A 19691-nucleotide genomic window follows, 5' to 3' on the forward strand; every position below is an offset into this window, starting at 1 on the left:
GATTCCCGGACCTCACCTTACCCCGCGTCCCCGGGTCTGGAGCTGGCCAGGGAGCAGGACTGTAATGAGCGCCCGTTGTTCTTGGGGGGCAGCCGAGTGCGGTCCATCCTAAGGCGCTGGGAGCACCGCGGACCCGAGCTGAGTCACACGCCTACCAAAGCTGCGCGGCTGCGAGCGAGCCACGTGGCCCCTGTGAGCCGTGGTTGCTTGTCTGTAATTCAAGGAGAAGGCTAAGATCGCACCCCCAGGGAGGGCCCTGGGAGTGCACGCCAGGGTGGGGAGGAGGGCCGGAGCACCCCGCTGCCTTTGGGATCCGTGGGTCTTGGACAATCTCTGAGCCCTTCGTTCTCGTTTGCAGAATGGGCTCCTGAACTTGCTGATCATGGGGCCTGGGGCAGGCGTCTACAGTTCCGAGCTTTAAATGCCCGCCGTGACAGCACTCCGCCATAGTGAAACTGAGGTTTGTTGGTGCTATCACCAACATGACAGGGAAGTTTCTGGACTCAGCTGGCTCCCAGAGCAGACGGGGAAGGTGCCCCTAGATGGATGTCTTGAAACTCTAAGGGGCTTTGGCTCCACGTGGTACTGGAATCCCTAACCAGCCCCACCGCTCAGTGGGGGGTGGCTTCAGGGAAGGTCGTGCCTCTCCTCTGTGCCTCAGTTTCCTTAGTTATAGAGTGAGCTTCTTGACGATAGGAACTATAGAGCATGACATGGGTGTCTTTTTTTAAGCGAATATAGGCCACCTACCTCAACTGCTCCCCACCACGTGTCTGCCTCGGCTCCATTTCATCCGACAGGCTGTCCTGGTGGCCCTTCTTGTTTCTCCTGCCTCTTGTCCCTTGACCAAAACAAAACAGGCTCCCAGCATCTCACTGCCTGACTCCACCAACTGCAACAAAAGCTAGAAATAATAGAAAAAGCAATATGCTGGCATGGGTCAGTCCAGATTTGAATCTCAGGCTTGTTCCTTCCAAATGCATGGCCTTGGGCAACTTTTCTCACCTCTCTCCACCTCAGTTTACTCAACCACAAAATGGGGATGGCACTACCAACCCCTGAACAGGGTCCCAGCAGGAAACAGTGTCCCAGCAGGAAACAGGGTCCCAGCAGGAAACAGGTGGCACCTTCACACTGAGTGGTTGGGGGAGGGTTTGATAACCATGCGGCTTACAAAGGTGTGGGCAGGGTGCAGAGAAACACGAAGGGCTTGCTCAGCTGCCCAAGATTAGCAGCGGTGAGAAACTGCTGCCATCCAAGGCTTGGAAGGCAAGAGGAGGGAGCAGTTACCCAGACAAGGTAGCTGTATGGAGCTGAGAACTTCGGTAAAGGGAAACAGAATGGAAGCCACAGATGCAGACTCTTGGGCTGAGAATCCGAAAGAGAAGGCAGGAGGATGGAGAGGAGGTCTGGGGAGCACAGGGGAGATACAGGGAGCCAGCTGTACGGTCCTGTAATGTTTCCATAGGTAGAGATCCTAATAGTACTATCTAGTCCCTGATACAGTAGATCCTCAGGAAATTTTATTACTAATATAAAAGATACATGGGAACTCAGCTCACTTCTTTCTTGGGTCCTTTCCAACTGGCATGCCGAGATTTTGAGACAGAATTGGATCCAGGGAGGAAGAATGTCTTGTTGGCATAGAACTTCATGTTCTCCCAAGGGTGTCAATCAGGCGTGGTTTCTCCAGGCGGTGCAGCTTCCAAGAGCAGGGAGTGATGTGTTGGCCAGGTGCCTTTCCCTCTAAGCCCTCTTGCCTCCCATCACAGGGGCCTCTGCTCCAGCTCGGAGATGTCAAGGCTAGAACTCGTGGATCAGGTTTAAAAACACCCAGAGCATTCAGGAAGGAAATTCTGGGTAGAGGATATTGTGGAAGACCTGGACATATTGGCATGAAAAACAAAAATGGAGCGGACCACAGAGAAAGCAGTTAGAGTTACATGATGGAAGCCGCTGAATGGATACCTTGAGGCTTAAGTTCAATTTTTGTTTTCGTTACACTGTGATCAGTCCGCATACCTGCCAGCTAATTCTCTTAATGTGTTGAGACTTTGTGCCTGTTTTTTACGCAGTTTTTGTCAATATGTCAACAGCACTAGAAAAGCTGGTATGTTCTTTGTAAGGGTATTGGTAAGCTGCACTCTTCTTTGCAAATCAGTTTTGTATCTATTCATTCTAACTTTCTAGGGACATTGTTCACGTCCTTACTTTCAACTACTTGATCTGACATGGGAAGAAAATGAAGAGTGTAAATTTCCCTAATTGCGTTCCCGTCTATTCGTTTCCTCGTATGTCTGAATTCCTGCTTTTTGTATTATGCTTCCCAGTTGGTTAGTGCATATCATTTACCTGTTCATGATGACTCTTGTAATTGTTTAATACTTCCTGTATCTCATTAAAACATACCCCTTAAATTCCACTTTGTATAATTACCATTGCCACTGTTTCTTCTCCACTGTTTAAGTCTGCATGATCTAAACGTGGCATCTTATTTTTAGCTATTTTGTTTCATTTCCCCCTAAATTGTAAGCTCTGTGGGAGCAGGGGACTATCGGCGTCTACCATGGTAGATAATGTTCCTGCAACATGTTAAATGCCCCCCAGATATTTATTTGGTGTGTGTGTCTCTCTCATAAACTGTAGTTCTTGAAATTTATTCTTTTTTTTTTTTTAAGATTTTATCTATTTATTTGATAGAGAGAGAGCACAGCAGGCAGAATGGCAGGCAGAGGGAGAGCGAGAAGCAGGCTCTTCACTGAGCAGGGAGCCTGATGTGGGACTCCATCCCAGGACCCTGGGTCATAACCCAAGCCAAAGGCAGCCGCCCAACTGACAGAGCCACCCAGGCGCCCCTTGCAATTTATTCTTAACCTGAGATTATTTGCATTTATGGGGAAATGCATTGTGTCTATATTGTTATAGTTATTACCATTAGACTGACTTCCATCATCCTCATTCACATTTTATTTCCATACCATTTTGAGGCAAGCACTCTGCTATTTGCTGTCATCTTTTACTTGGATTTCAGAATAAAATCCCACCAAAAATCCTATCAGGAATCTGAAAGCAGTTCAGAAACAGAGACTGGGCGCCTGGGTGGCTCAGTGGGTTAAGCCTCTGCCTACGGCTCAGGTCATGATCCCAGGGTCCTGGGATCGAGCCCTGCATTGGGCTCTCTGCTCAGCAGGGAGTCTGCTTCCTCCTCTCTCTCTGCCTGCCTCTCTGCCTGCTTGTGATCTCTCTGTCAAATAAATAAATAAAATTTTTAAAAAAGAAATAGAGACAAATATTTATATCATCTGTTTTGATTTCTTTTTACAATGTAAAGGAGTTTTTTTATTTTTCATTTTTCTTTTTCTAACCTTTGCTTTTTTTCATAACTGTAGTAATTTAACTGATTACAAAAACCTCAATTTTTTTGTCTTCTTGTTGTCGTGTGTTCCCCACTTTGCCCCAGAATCATCCCTGCTCTCTATATCCTCTATTTGTTTTCGAATGTCTGTGCTTACTTAGCTCTGTCCTTCTGTTTGGATTCCACGATGATCACCACTGACTTCAAGAATTTGAAGGCTTCCTTCAAGAATAGTCTGTCTGCCTTCAGCTGGCCAAATTCTAGAGGGCACTCTGAAGGAATCAAGTCCCGCAAGATGGTTTGCTGGGAAACTTTCTGAGTCTGTAGCTCTGGCAGCGATGCCCAGGCTTTGGCTGGTACTGACAGTTGAGGGCGGGACTCAGCCCAAAGCATCCTGCCTTTCCTGAAATATCTGCTCTGGGCACCTTCAACAATGTGGTCCCGCCCTTCAACTCTCGTTCACTATATGAAAGTGGTGTCATTTCATGTCCATAAATTATCTCCCAACAATACATTCCACTGGAAAGACGTGATGCAATCCCAAGGCACCTGAAACTTACTTGGTAATAAACCTCACTCAGAAATTATGAGGTTGGCATTTTGAAGACACCCTTTTCCGAGAGGATACACCATACAAAGGGTATCAGGTGGCGTGTGCGTGAGCATTTAATTTTAAGAATGAGTTGGAAGTTATGGCCCCGTACGCAAACCCTCAATTCTGTTTGTTTCTTTAATGGCCATGCACATGGGCAACGACATGATCATCTTTTAGATGAAGACATTGGAATTTAGGAAGGGAAAGCTACTTTCATTTACATTCAGCAAATAGTTTTAAGCACCTGTTACGTGGCCGTGGACCCCTGAACACAAAAGACTCTTCCCACATTCTCTCTCCTAGTAGGCGTGATAGGCTGCACATACATCAATGTGTAACACAGAGTCAGACAATGAACGTTGTGGTTGAGTAATACCCACCCCGAAGGCATTGTCACATTCTAACCCACAGAAACTGTGTGTGTAGCCTTATTTGGAAAGACAATCATTGAAGACGTCATTAAGTCAAGGATCTCCAGATGAACTGGGTGTCCTCTAAGCCCAACGATTGGTGTCCTTTCTTATAAGATTCAAGAGAAGAGGCGGATCCTGGCTGGCTCTGTCGGTGGAGAGTACAACTCTTGGTCTCGGGGTCATGAGTTTGAGCCCCACTTTGGGTATAGAGATTACTTAAAAATAACTTCTTAAAAATCTTTAAAAAGAGAGAGAGACAGAGGAGGAAAGACACAGTTTCTGTTGCTTGAAGTGCCTTCCCCCCTCCCACCTCCGGTGTGTGGTCCTTTGTGGTGGGTGGGGCAGGGACTGGAGAGTGAGCCGGCTGGTTGTCGGCGTAGTAGGAGAGAGACACTTGGGCAGGATAAGGACAGACGCGATACTGGGACCGTCTCTGCGAAGAGACAGAAGGCACAGAGCCAAGGCCCGGGGTGAAAATGTGCTGGGCTTGTGTTACCGCAGTGAGACCCGCTTGTGTGAGACAAGTCACACCTTTGGACCACAACTATAGTCTACACACACACACACACGGCCAACTTCTGGGCACCACTCATATCACACTCTCCTTGTTACTTCTTCCATAGTCATTTGCCGAAAGGAGGGGGACGTTGGCTGAGCACTTCCCACAGCTGTGAGCATTTCTGGGCTTCCGAGGGACTTCATTTCAGCAGGAGGGAGCGGGGACAGCCCCGTGGAACAGGACACCAGGTGCTAAATGAGTGTGCCTTGGGACTTGCTTAATCCCAACAGGTAAATACACGGCACAGCTGCTCTCGCTCCTCCTCCCACACGCCCGTGGCGGACACTGCCGCTCATGCACGGGGTGACACCTCTCTGCTGGCTGGGACGGGCCTGGGAACTCTTGCCCTTATCGCTTTTCTTACCTACAATTGTTCAGACCTGGCACAGGAACAAAGCTATTTGCCAAAAGAGTTTTAGAAGAGGAAGAAATGATCTTGGGCAGTGGGAGTCATGGAATCTTCTAGAAGGTTCCATACACATGTTACGGCTGAAAGAGAAGATTCCTGTGCCTCAAGTCCATCATGTGCACTAGGGTTCGCTCTTGGTGTTGTATATTCTGTGGATTTTGACAAATGTGGAACGTCACAAACGCACCATCATGGTATCATACGAATGGTTTCATTGCCCTAAAAACTCCCCTGTGTTCCACCTCCCCTCACCCCAAACTGCTGTCAACCACTGATCCTTTCATCATCCCTATAGTTTTGCTTTTTCAGACTGACTTATAGTTGGAAATTTGACTTTTCTTCAAAATCTACTCTCCTTTAAAAAATTGAAGAGCAGGACGGCTGGGCGGCTCAGCTGGTTAAGTGGGTCAGGGCACAATCTCACGGTCATGGCACTGAGCTAGGCATCGGGCTCCACGCTCAGCGTGAGTCTGCTTGAGATTCTCTCTCCCTCTCCCTCCACCCTTCCCCCCGCTCTCTCTAAAATAAATAAATATTTAAAAAAATTCAAAAGCACCCAGACCCATCACCCAGAGTCAGAGAATTTCAGTCCAAGGCAAAAAAAGCCCAAGGGCTTCCATATGTCCACTCATCAGGTTCCACTCTCTGTGGCCACTCAGAGGTGAGCACGCACGTTTGGCTGGGGTGCTCCCAGCTCTAACACTGACAGCCCAGGCATCCCAGAAAAGCCCTCAATCCCAGCACGGTTAGCTCCCCTCCCCCGGCCCCCATATTGTTCTGAGGCTCACACCTGCTTCAGTCACCCCCTTGCTCCCCCACCTTTCCTCAAAGTCCCGGCTCTTACTATGGTAAGGCCACCAAGCCCTGGCCCCTGGCTCTCTCCCCACCTCCTCAAGAAGGCCCCTCTCCCGGGCTCCAGGTACAAGCATCCCCCCACCAGCCTCCACCAAGAACCCCCCAGAGCAGCCCCCTCACTCCAAACCCTCATCCCGCTAACACAGGTTCACGTTTTATCCGACTGTGGCTTCTCCCGAGAGGCCCCTCCGGATCCCTGGACCAGGTGAGATGCGGAGTCTGGGGCATCCCCACCCTCCCTGCGGATCCCACACACTCACGGCCCGTTACTACAACAGCCCAGACCCCCACCTGCGGTGAGGGGATGGACAGGATGTGGCAGACCCATCCAACGGAATAGTATTCGGCCATAAAAAAGGCAAGAAGTGCGGCTCATGCTTCCACCTGGACGAACCAGGAGAACGTGCCAAGTGAAAGGAGGAGGACCCAAAAGGCCACACACCGTAGACTCCAACCGTAGACTCCATGCCTATGAAACAGCCAGAACGGGCAAATCCAGACAGACAGACAGCACACTAATGGTTGCCAAGGTCTGGGAAGAAAGGGAAATTTGGAGATGATGGCGTTTCTTTTTGGGGTGATGATAATTTTCTGGAATAAAGTAGAGGGGATGGTCACCGGACTTTGTGAATAGATTAAAACCTGCTGAGGTGTGCACGTTAACGGCAGAAATGGTGAATTTGATGTTACATGCATTTTATCTCAATAACGAGGTATATGAAAAGACACTGTGTACATGTTTACTGAATGGAAAATGAATGAGTTTATATGTAGGTTAAACTGGGAAACCTGACCAAAAGCTAAATGAACGATTTCTACGGGCTTTTTCATATAATAAAAAGAGATCAAAGTTCCCGGTGACTCCCTTTGAAAACTCCTAGGGCCCTGGGGTTCCCAAGCGAGGTTGTGCCTGAAGGTAGGTGGTGTCCGGGACGCAGGGGAGTTCTCAGTGAAGTAGCTGTTAGAATGGGGGAGAACCTTCCTTTCCTGGAGTGGTGCGGCCTCACCTGGGCTCATTTCCTGAGGGTGAGAACTCCAGCAGGGTCTCGGACTTGCTCGTAGCCAAGGAACAGAGAGGTGATGGTCTTCTGATTCCCATCTGGCTGCCCCGAACTCAGTTCTTTGTGCCACATTCTCGGTGACTTTGCAAAAATAAACAAACATCCGAGTGTGCCCCTCCCATCCTCAAGGCCCCCCAGCCTGGGCTTAGCAGAGGGGACGCTGCAGGCATCCACCTCTAAGGGAAGCTTGCTCACTGTGGCTCTAGGCATGAAGGGTTTTATTCTGGCTGAGCCAGAACTCGGGCTTAAGGCCCCCCACCTAAGAGAGCCGTGAGGACCATTCTGGCAGCTTCCCAGGACCCTCCCAAAGGATCGGGTTCCCGCTGCTCACAGGGGTGCCTGTACCGAGCACACACCCTTTGTCAGCTTTCCCTGCCTCTTCTTCCCACTCCCCTACTTGTGTTTCCCACGGGGTCCCCTCCAGAAACCTTGGGAGCCCTCACAAGAACACGAGACTTCTCACGCTGGCTCCTGCCAGCAGCTGCCAGCCGCACCCCGTCTGCCTCCTGGGTCTCGGGGTCCCGCCCCAGACCCAGACAAGGACTCCTATTTCCTCCATTCAGGCCCAGGCTTGAGCCCCTCCCCAGGAAGCACCCCCACCCCCGCACCTCATTAAAATGTTCTTCACTGAGCACTTTGTGTACTTTGGTGTACATTTTGCTTCCAGAAAAAAATTCTGTTAAAATTTAAACAAAAGCAGACGAAAGCTTAACGAGAAACAAGATAGTGGCACAGTCTGACAGCATGTCCCTGCAAATTCCTTATTCGTTACAGAGGGAAGGAAGCTGGCGGACCTCACCGGAACTGAGGGACCAGCGATGGGACAGATGACACAGCGTGACCCTGGATGTGACACCCGCCCATGAAAGGGCACTTTGCTGCTGGGTATCCCCACCGAAACACTTACTGTGAATCCTAGCGTGAGGAAACATCACCCCCAGAGTGACGGGGACCCGAAGAAACCACTGACTTGGACTCCTCAAGAATGTCAGCTTCGGGGGAGACCAGGAAAGGCCATGGAAGGCTCCAGATCCAAGGACACTGAGGAGTATTAACAATCAAACGTCACTGGGATTCTGGATCGAATCCTGGGCCTCAGGGGGAAAAAAAAGTCTTTATCTTTTGCTCTAAAGGACATTAGGGGAACGATCCGTGGACTTGAAACAGGTGTGCAGATAATGGTGTTTTATGGTGTGAATTTCCTGGTTTTGTACTCTCGCTATGTCAGAGAACATTCCTTTTTGGAAGGGAGCCCTGAGGCTTTCAGGGGTGAAGGAGGGAGGGAGGCAGAGAGAGGTGGCGGTGGGGGGGGTGGGGAGGAGCGCACAGGCAGACCTGGAGAATCTAGGGACGAATGTATGCAAATCTGAAAAAGTCACAAGTGATATGATTCAGCTTCTAGAACATTCTTGCTGGCACAGGGCCATGGAGATGGAGAGCAGCCGAGTGGTTTCCGGGGCTGGTGGGGAGGAGGGTGGGTGTGTTTGCGGGTAGGAGAAGGGGTCTCTGCAGGGAGAAGCGGGCCCGTGTGTTGACTGCGGTGATGTCTGCGGGCATCCAGGCGTGGGATCAGATGCTGGAAACCTCCCAGCCGAGCTGCAGCTGCATTTCCCGGCCCTGACAGATGTGGGGCGGAAGCCACTAGCTACCTAGCATGGAGCCATGTGAGACGCAGCCGCTGGGGATCCCGAGTCAGAGGGACACGGGGTCTCTCTGCACAGTTCCTGCAGCGTCCTGCAAATCTGAGATCATTTCAGAATAAAAAGTTCAAAAACTAAAAGAAACGGGGCCCCACCTTCATCACCCGGCATCCCCTGTCCTGGTTTTTTCTCTCCTGTTGTTTCTGTTCACTGACTTCCCTGCTTTGTTCCCCACCCAGACCCTGTGGAATCCATGTTCCCCATTCCGGGGCTCCCCTCCCTCAGCGTCAGGGGCTTCCCCTCTAACATTCGGAACCTGCGGATCTTTGCCAGTTGCAGGGCCCAGCGCGGCTGATCATCTGACCACAGCCACACAGCCAGGAGAAGAGGGAAAGACGGAATGGGTGTCCTGGGAGTTGGATGCGAGCACCCGCCCACAGAACAGTCACACTACAAGCCTCCATGCAGAGACTGATTCATTCGCTTGATCACTTACCCATTCAAAAATCTGACACTGAGGACCTACTACGTGTCTGCACCAGGGAGGGGGGTGACACAGAGTCCTTGTCCTCCAAGAGCTCTGGGTCTGGGGGAGAAGGAGCAAACCACATGGCACACGCCACAATGTCACAGCGTGCAGGACCCCGCGGGGGCCCAAAGGGGCACGTGACAGTCTAGCCAGAAGCTCAGGGAACACTCCCGTGGAGGTGGTGCAGAGGAGTCCGGGCGGGGAGAAGTGGGGGGACGCACAGTCCAGGAGAGGGGCACTTGCACAGTGTCCGGGGCTCCGGGCTGACACGTAATCACAGCAGTCATGCTCTTGGCCCAGCCCGGGGGGAAACCCGCAGAGGTGGCCCTCCGCCCTTCACAGGTCGGGCCGTGCGTCGCACCACCCCAGGGGAAGCCCATCGTGGGACCCAAGCACCCAGGCCCCAGTCCGATGGCTTCTCCACTTCTTCGGGACCTTGGGCCTCATATCTCACCCTCTGAGCCTTGGCCTCTCTTATCTCTAAAAGGAAGAAAATTACACACACCTTGCAGGTGGTCACGAAGAACGACCGGGTTAGGGGAGAATTGCCCGGCCCTGGGTATACTCGGGACAGACCCCAGCAGGGCTGCTCGGTGGGCTTGGGCGGGCCGGCTAGAGGCTGGGGGCGCCAGCCACACCATTACAGATGCAGATGCTTGGGGCGCGGACGGGCGCCCCTGCAGACCCCACCTGTCTGCCCGCCAAATAGCTCCACACAGCAGGACCTGGTGGCGGAGCCGGGCACGGGATGGTGCCAGCCCCGGGCAGAAGCCGGGTAAACAGCCACAGGCCTTGTCTACATCCGGGTGTTGTCCACTAACCTCCTCCCATCTGGTAAAACCTTCTCTGCGTGTCTTGCCTTGGGCTTCCCCAGAAGCAAACCTCTGTTTGAGAGCAAGTGCTTCATCCGGGAGATGAAACCTTGGCGGAGGGAGCAGAGAAATGAAGCAGGGAGGAGGGGAAGGAACCAAGAATGGGGCCTCATGGAGCCCGTCGCCTGCTGGGCACCTGGGGCACCGTCTTGCCAGGAAACCTGCGGCGACAGCACAAGACTGTTGTCCCCACCATGGAGAGTGGCAGCTGGGGCAGAGGCACTGAAGGTCACAGGGACACGCGCAGACCATCCTCCCCTCCCCACCGTGTTCCATTCGCTGACAAGTCCACTCTACCCCGTTCCTGGGCACAATGGGAGCCACGAGCTCCGCTGACCTGTTTCTCCTTTCGCTCGGTTCCACTTCCTGGGCTGCTGGCAGAAGAAAGCTCGGCAAGGTCAGGAGAAAACGCCCATCAGCCACGGCTGCCGCTGAGGGCCGACTCCACACTGCGAAGCCATCTGCGAAGCCATCTCGCAAATGCTATCACGGTTACCTTGTTAAGTGTAAAATACCACAGTCTTAAAGAACCACACAAAACCAAGGTGTGGCTTGAAGAATGCTAATCAGGGGAAGCCCTGGAAGCCACCAGCCAGCGGGGACAGAAGAGTGGGACATGGTCACGCTGCCCAGGACCCTCTGCCGAGAACAATAGCCCCCACCCCTCAGAGGTGCCCATTCTCCTGACTTTTCACGTTCACATGTTCGTGGCTTCCTTACCCGCCACTCTGCTTTGGTCTTGGTGTGTCCTTTGAATTCCTCGAACCCTCAGGTTTCCTATCTGCATTCATTTCTAGTCACCACAGTAAAAGACCATCACGAGCTTGGTGGCCTAAAATGATACAAATTGACTCCACTTCCCAGAGGTCAAATGTCTGAAACAGTCCCGCTGGACTGAAATCTGGGGGTTGGTAGGGCTGCATTCTTCCCAGAGGCTCAGGGGACAATACAGGCTCTTATCTCTTCCAGCTTCTGGAAGCCGTTGCATTCCTCCACTCCCAAGGCCTCTAACCATCTTCAAATCCAGAAATGGCTGGTCAAGCCTTGCTGCTCAAGCTGCTTCACCTTCCCTTTGACCCTCCTGCTTCCATTTTACGAGGCCTCCTGATTGCCCTTGGCCCATCTGGACTATCTCTCAAGATCCTTAACTTGCGCACACCTGCAGAGTCCTGTCTGCTACGTGAGGTCTTGGGTCACATGGACAGCTTTCGGGGCCATTTTGCAACCTGCCACTCCATCTAACTCCCCCCCCCCTTTACAAGTTACCTATCAGGGAACCCAGGCCGTGTGGCCGCTAGCATCCCCCACCATCTGGATTTGGCAGATCGCACACTCCAAGTGCAGCTCTGGACGTTCTGTCCTCGACCTTGCTGCAAACTGGCAAGGTGATCATGATCCAATTCTGGATCGGGCTCAGGCGCCATCCCCCTCTCCAGATGCCAGGTTGTCTCTCTTTTTGTGATGCTGGGACTCACTGGCTCTGAATGTCTAGATTCACGAATTCACTGAGGAAAACTGTGATATTCTAACCCCAACATTTGCTTCGAAGTATCACATGGAGTACTTTCCAAAAGAGATGCTTTCCCTCGTCTCCAGGCGAGCTGCCCACTGGAATGGGAAAGGCAGATCTGCTGCTTGATGCCTGCCCTTGACCAGTTTTCAAGACAACACGTTGATGCTTCAGTATCCTCTAAAGAAGAGCCACTAAATTTTTAAAATCATTTGGTGAGCTCAGGAATTTAAACATAGACTTTAATGGGTAGATTCATAGATTTTCATAGCAAACATAAATTTTTTTAATGATTTTATTTATTTATTTGAGAGAGAGTGAGATCGAGCAGCAGGCAGGACAGAGGGAGAGGGAGAAGCAGGCTCCCAGCTGAGCAGGGAGCCCAACGTGGGACTCGACCCGAGGACCCCGGGATCATGACCTGAGCCGAAGGCAGATCCTTCACTAAGCCATCAGCCACCCCTAAATGTACTTTTTATTTTTTTAAAAGGTTTTATTTATTTATTCGACAGAGAGAGATCACAAGTAGGCAGGGAGGGAGGCAGAGAGAGAGAGGAGGAAGCAGGCTGCTTGCTGAGCAGAGAGCCTGATGCGGGGCTCGATCCCAGGACCCTGAGATCATGACCTGAGCTGAAGGCAGAGGATTTAACTCACTGAGCCACCCAGGCGCCCCTAAATGTACTTTTTAAATGAAATTCCTGAGCAAAAATAAACAAGTGGGACTACATCAAACTAAACAGTTTTTACACCGTGAAGGAAACCATCAACCAAACAAAAGGCAGCCTAGTGAATGGCAGAAAATATTTGGGTATCGCATAAGGGGTTAACACCCAAATACATAAAGGACTCCTGTAACACTGCAAGAACCAAATAATCTGATTTTTTAAATGGGCAGAGAACTTGAACAGACATTTCTCCAAAGAAGACACACAGATGGCCAACGAGAAGATGCTTAACATCGCCCATCATCAGGAAAATACAAAAGTCTGACGAGATCCCACCTCACGCCTGTCTGAAAGGCTGGAATCAAAAAGACATGAAACAAGGGTTGGCGAGGATGTGGAGGCAGGGAAGCCTGCTGGAGGGAGCGCAAAATGGAGCAGCCGCTGTGGAAACAGTACAGGGTTCCCCAAAAAATTAAAAAGAGAAGGATGAGAGGGTCTAGTCATTCCACTTCTAGGTATTTACCCAGAGAAAACAGAAACAGGAATTTGAAGAGATCTGCGCACCCCTGTTTATTAGAACACTATTTGCCATAGTCTGGGTGTGGCAGCGACTTCTGTGCCTCGGTAGACACATGGACCGTGGGATCTTACGCGAATGGAAGAAGGACGTCGTTCCGCCATTGGCGACAACGTGGATGGACCTGGAGGACACTGTGCTGAGTGAAGGCAGTCACAGAAGGACAAATCCCATATGATTCCGTACATATGTAGAATTAAAAACAACAACAACAACAAAAATAGAAACGGAGCCCTAAGTATAAAGAACAAACTGGTGGCCTCCAGAGGGCAGGGGAGTGGAGGGTCAGCAGGACGGGTGTCGGGGAGGTACTGAGATCCCGGGAGCTCACACCGTGAACTTCCACCACACCCACACGTGGGTCGGTTGTCTTGCTCCAGAGCTCGGCCTGATTGTGCCACTTGGATCGGCACCTCCTGCTTCTCATAGGCTAAGTCCTGTGACTCTTCTCTCACGTGAGTGGACAAGGAGACTAGGTTTCCATCACTCTGCTCAAGTCCTCAGTTAAACGAAGGGTCCAGGAGTCTGTCCCCTTGAAATTAACGGTATGTAACTCATGTTTCCAAGCCTGAGGGAAAACCACACCCGGGGCGACTGTCCTCTTTTTTGGCTCTGAGCCCAGCCCCTGCTGCCTGGCCCTCAATCTTCCTGGAGTCCAGAGCGCCCCCCTCGCTCCTTGGTTGTTTGTCCCTGTTTCCCTGCTCGGCCCCAGAGGCCCAGGGAACCTTCCCGGGGCTCCCAGAGGCATCACAACTCATAGAGCAGGGCAGGCCCCTCCTGTCCTCTCTCTGGGACTTTAGGGAGCCTATCACCCAGGGCAACCGTGAGCTCCTTCCCCTCCATCTCTTCCCACGTCACTGCCTTGCAGCCTCCTCGCCTCAGGGGGGTTCCCTGCTTTTCCCAGCAGCCCCCCAATCTCCACACCTCCCCAGAGGCCATCCCCAGCCCTGCCCTTGAGAATCAGGCTCCTCTTCCTCTTACCTTGGCCTTGCCGTCCGTGTCTGGTAAGAACACTTGCTGTGCACCAGGGAAAATTCTAGGTGCTTTCTACACTTTACCTTTTGCCCTTCTCACAGCCAGCCCGAGAGGCACGTGCCTCCAGCTGCACATTGTGAGGATGAGGACACTTTGGCTCAGGGTTCCCCAGGAAGTGAGGGGAGGAGCCAGATCCCACCCACTAACCATCCGGCTCCAGCGTGGCCGACTCTAACCGGAAAACAAAACCACTTAGGGCCAGCCCCTCCGCATCCTCTGGGAGCAGGAGTTAGAACCTGCAAAAATAATAAACGGACAAAATCCAAGTATGGAATCACTTCCATGGGCTGTCCGTCCTTCTCCAGAGCAGAAGTTCCAGAGCTGGAGCTGGCCTCAGAGTCCCAGGGAGGGGGTGTTCAAACACACAGGTTGGGATTGCTTACCCAACCTCAGAGTCAGTAGTGCAGGGGCTGGGCCTGAGAATCTGCATTTCTAATGCGTTCCCTGGTGATGCTGCTGGCCTGGGGAACCCTGCTTTGGGAACTGCGGCTCTAGTGAACTTGCCCACCTTGGGAGAACAGGACTGGGCTGGGTTCTCCTCCCAGGACACATGGAGGGGGGTGGTTCCAACACGAACTTTCCCAACCAGTGGTCTTGTGACAATGAGCATATGGGTACGTTTAAAAAAAAAGTCCTCACCTGTTACAGATGCATTCTGGAGCCTTCATAGGTGATATGTAGGATATCCAGGATTTACTTTAAAATACTCTAGTCTCTGCCCTTTCAAAAATATTGAGGGTTAGATGAAACAATGGTAGCTAGCTGTTAAGTCCCAAGAGGTTCTTTACACCAGTTTTCTGCACCTTGTTTCTATGTGAAGGTGTTAACGATAAATCTTGCTGATTTCATGTAAAAAAAGAAAAGAAAAGAAAAAAAAACAGCTCTGGCTCCCACGTGTAGTAACCGGATAACATGAGCGAGAAGCCAGCAGTATCCAAGCTTCAATTCTTTCAGCTGTCAACGCAGACGACCGCATCCTTCCAACTTGGTGGCTGAGGAGGGGATGCACGTTAGGCACTCATCCCGGCAGGTACTCGGGAAATGACGACTGCCCCCAACTTACTCCCCTCTCGCACGTTCTCCAGCCTGGGCCTGGCTTGGGTAGTGCTTAATGGGCCTGGCACTCTCCCATCCCAAGGCAACTGTTCAACAAGTTCCTGGGTTGAATATGGAACTTGCCAGAAGCCTGCCCCTCTGGAGCAGGAGGTGTGGGTGTGGAATGTGGGGCGGCGGATCACATGCATGTTCCTTGGGAGGCGAGGCCTCTCGGGAGCCTCGGTGGCTGCCCCACGGGACACCTGGCCTGGTTTCTGTGGGTGGTAACCAAGGCTGGGGCAGGAATTCCCTGGCAGCCAGTTCTGAGGCGTTCCGGTGCATTCCGGGGGGGCTCCAGCTTGCCAAAATGTCGCAGCCGAGGCGTTTCTTGTTCTGGTTGCTGTTTCGTGTTGCTCTGTTTGGGTCTGGCTTTGATCATACATAAGAGAAACCCGCTTATGCCAGCCTCGGCCAGAGTCAGGGGCGGCGGGCCCCGGTGGGGGCAGGGGCACCGCGAGTCTTTCCTGGGACCTCAGGACAGGGAGGGCGGCCAAGGCTCTTATCAGTTGGACTCCAGTTCTGGAACGCGGTCAAGAACTGCGGCCGCTCTCTGCGCTTTCTCCGTCTTCCTCCTCCTCCTCCCAGGGCGGCAGGGCAGGCGGCCTCTGCCCAGCCCCAGTGCCCTCCCGCGGTTCACACAACCAGCTGGGCGGCCGCCGCCTGCCCGGGTTTCCTGCGGGCCCGGCCTCGGGCACAAGCTCCACCGCCAGGATCCCACGGCGTCCCGCAGCAGCCTGGGAGAACGCGCTGCTCTCGGTTCTCTGACTTTCAGACAAGGACACCAAAGTGAGGAGAGCGTCGGGAAGTTCCGTGAGGACACAAAGCCCAGAACAGAGGCGGAGCCGGGAGGCGCATCTTCCCACTCCTGAGCCAGGCGCATGGGCACCTTCCGGCGTCGAAAAGACTCAGGAGCACGATGGGATGGGGGAGTCTGATTGGTCTACCTTAGGTCAGGTGACATAAGGCTGGGCCAATCAGCTGTGGGCAGGGCGGGGTCTCAGCGTACCAACATGGCGTCCCCCAGGCCCAGCGTCAGAAAACCGTTCTCAGAGAGGGTCGTGGGCTTGGTGCTTCGTCCACGCGAGCTCCCACCTCTGTCCCCTTCCTCCTTCCCGAAACAGCCTTACGTGGACACGCAGAGCTCTGCTGCGTTTGTCTTCCCGCTTAAGGCGTTAGATGAGGCTCGATTTCGAATCTGATTTCTGACATTTTCCTGATGGTCTGTTGTTGGACAAATGACTTCTCTTTGAGCCTCAGTGTTTTCAGATGTAAGTGCAGATAGCATCCTGGCCCCTCAGAGATACGGGGGAGACTCGAACGAGGTAGATAATAACCCGGGCAAACCCATCTGTGGCTCCCATTGTTTCATGGTGAAGTTAAACTAGCTGTGGACAGGCTGGCCCCTGTGCTCCCACTCCCTGAGGCCCCCCTTTCCGAACCATGCCCAACTGCTTGCAGTTCCTGGAACTTCTCTGGTCTGTGCCTTTGCACATACTGTTCCATCTGCCTGGGGTGCCTTTCCTCTACTTCCCCGATTTAAGTTAGCTAACTTACTCCCTACAGTTGGTTACATTGTGCCTCCCCCCAAAAAAGAGGTATTCCCCTCCTAGCCCCCAGAACCCTGGAACGTGTATGCAGCCTTATTTGGAAATAGGACAGATATACTTAAATTAAGGGTGCTGAGATGAGATCATCCTGGATTTAGAGTGGGCCCCAAATCCAATGAAAGGTGTCCTTGTAGAAGAAAGGAGAGAGGAACTTGACACAGAGGGACAAAGACACTGAGGGCAGGCCATGTGAAGACAGAGCAGAGATCACATGATAATGCTGGAATTTGAGGCAGCAGCCCACAGGTGATTGCAGGAAATCTGTTTTGGCCACAGTAACTCTCGCCTTCTCATCTAGGGGCCGATCACCTCTTCCCAGGTGAGAAGCAGGAGGACGCCTTTCCAGGGATTCTAAGAGGATTTGTCCTACACTGTCTTCACCCGAAGGCCCCACCTGCCTTCTTTTTTAGACCACCTCACTGAGCTCTGTGTGAATGTTCTAGAAAAGACTGGGGGTGGGAGAGTTAGTTAATCCTTGGCAGCTTAGGTGGAAAATGGCCCCAGGAAAAACTAGCTAAGTCGGTCATCCCAAGGAACAAGGGGAGTGTTTCACGAAGTTTGCTCTTGCGGAAGAACCTTGTCAGTGGGTGAGGCCTCTAGGCAGCCCCAGCATTCAGCCAAGTGCCCCCAGGGTCCAGCCACGTTTCAGGGACCTTACTGGCAGGCAGGGCTCAGGCAGCCCCTGGGCTTGCCCACTCTTTCCCAGCCACACACCCCCAGCCCCGCCTTGAGCTCCTGCTCCAAGGGACCGTTCACTGTCAGGAGGGACTCAGCCCTCTCAGAGCCCGGGGCTACCCCTGACCCCGTGGCGGTGGACCGGTCCCCAGGCAGCCACTGAGGTGGCTGTGGCCCCTGATGACTCCTCCATATGGGAAGAGAGAAAACTCCAGACGGTGGATTCGGAGAAGAGGGGCCGGTCTCCTCTAAGTTCTGGAAGAAGGAAAATGGGAGGCTGGGCTCCTGACAGGCCTGTTCCAAGCCGTGAGGCCTTGGGCAAAACTCCGCAGCGATGCCGACCTCCCGTGCCAGCTTCCTGGTGGCGCTGCTGTGTGCATTGTGCAAGCTGTCACTGCGGGCAAGGCGGGCCTCCCGGGACAGCTCGTCTCTCCGCGTGTCCCTTAAATGTATCATTATCGCAAATAAAAAGTGTTTAAAATGATTTTTAAGTAAGAAAAACAGGTAGACAACCTCAGTATAAAGTATCATCTGACTTTGACAATTAATGAGGGGAGAACAAATGCGTTCTTTCTTTGGTATAGTCTTTTCCAGAAATGCGTCCTATCATTTGTACTTCCGAGGAGAATGACAGTAAATGTGTAATCTCTCTCTGTGCTGAATGACTATAGGTGGGAGAATGTCCTAATCGAGTCAAATGTTTTATTCAAATCTCAGTACCTGTACGTGTTCATACAACTACACAAATTACAGGCTTGTTCTCGTTGATAAGGAAAAAGAAAAAAAAAAAAATCCCTACTTCCCAAAGACGAGAATCTGATTATTTAGGTCTACGTCTTCACCCTCCCATTTACTAGCCGTGTGACACTTGCTAAGTGACTTTATTTCTCGGCACCTCAGTTTCCCTAATCTGTAAAATGGGTTGATAGTGTCTTCCTCGTGGGCTTGGGATAGTTCAGATGAGTTGCTTGTGTCTGTAGGAGGCTTACAGAGTTGCCTGCAACACAGTAAGTACCCAGAAGGAGCCGGATCCTGGGCTAAGGTTGCCGTGAGGACTAATGTTACAACGTAGAGCAAGGGCTAGGAGCAGAAGGAGTTCCTCCTAAGGATTCATTGCCCACCTTTCACTGCCTGGCTGTGTATGACCTTGGACAAGTCACAAGACCTTCTGAGGTTTGCTGTCCTCCTTTGTAGGATGAGGTCTCTGGTGTGGACATCTAGGAGACTGTCTGCCCGCCCCCAATGTGTGCGTTTTCCTGGGGCCCCTTCTGGCGCACCAGCCCCCCCCCGCTCCCCTCATTGCCCCCGCTCATGGCAGAGCTGACAGTTCCTTCTTCAGCCTTCCCTTGGCCTCAGTTGATGACCCCAGAAATGGGTGCCTTCCCCAGGGTGCCAGAGGGGCGGCAGGCAGGGGACTGGTGTGCAGGATGGAGTCTGGAGCTGCCGGGGCCTCGTCTCACATCATGGGGAAGACGGTCAATCCACCCAGAGAAGACAGACAGAACTGGCGGACTCTATCCCTGGTTCCTGCCGCCCCTCAAGCCCAGGTGAGGCCCTGTCTTCCCAAGCAGGGGCTGTCGGGTCCTCCTTAGAGGCAGTAACAGTAACAATAATAGCAGGGAGCACTTACACAGACGTACGGCGAGCCAGGCACTGAGCCGTCTAGGTACTAGCACTTTCACTCCTCCTAGCAGTATCAAGAGGTAACTTCGCCCCCTTTTACAGATGGGGAAACTGAGGCACAGCGAATAACCCGTGCAGGGTCACGAGTCAGCAAGTGTCAGAACCACCGCGTACCATTGTTATGTGTACCTGACAAAGAAGCTGTAAGTGAACTGGATGGAATAAGGTATTTCCTAGAAGGTCATCACGTACGGACCCAACTCTCCCGAATCGCTTTTCCAGGTTGCCAGTGTCCGAGTCTTTCTGCCAAGATGGTCCTGTGCGTCCCCGAGAGCGCTGGTGACACAGAATTTCCCAGAAGGCTGTTCCTCTGTTGTTCTTGGAAGTTTCCACCAAGCTTGCTTATGCCCAACCTGTATGTTTCGACATTCTCGAAACTGTGTGCGGGCAATGATGCACAGTGCCTGTGACCACGACTGGGGCACATCCCAGCTTCAGGGAAACAGGGAGGTGAAAAAACGGGGCATCTTGGATTCACCAAGTAAGCATGGTCCGTGCTTGGTAAATATTCTTTGCCAGAATGGATGTGTGAATGAGTGAATGAATGAGGGACAAG

The sequence above is a fragment of the Meles meles genome, chromosome 19 (assembly GCF_922984935.1).
Source record: "Meles meles chromosome 19, mMelMel3.1 paternal haplotype, whole genome shotgun sequence".
Taxonomy (NCBI): Eukaryota; Metazoa; Chordata; class Mammalia; order Carnivora; family Mustelidae; genus Meles; species Meles meles.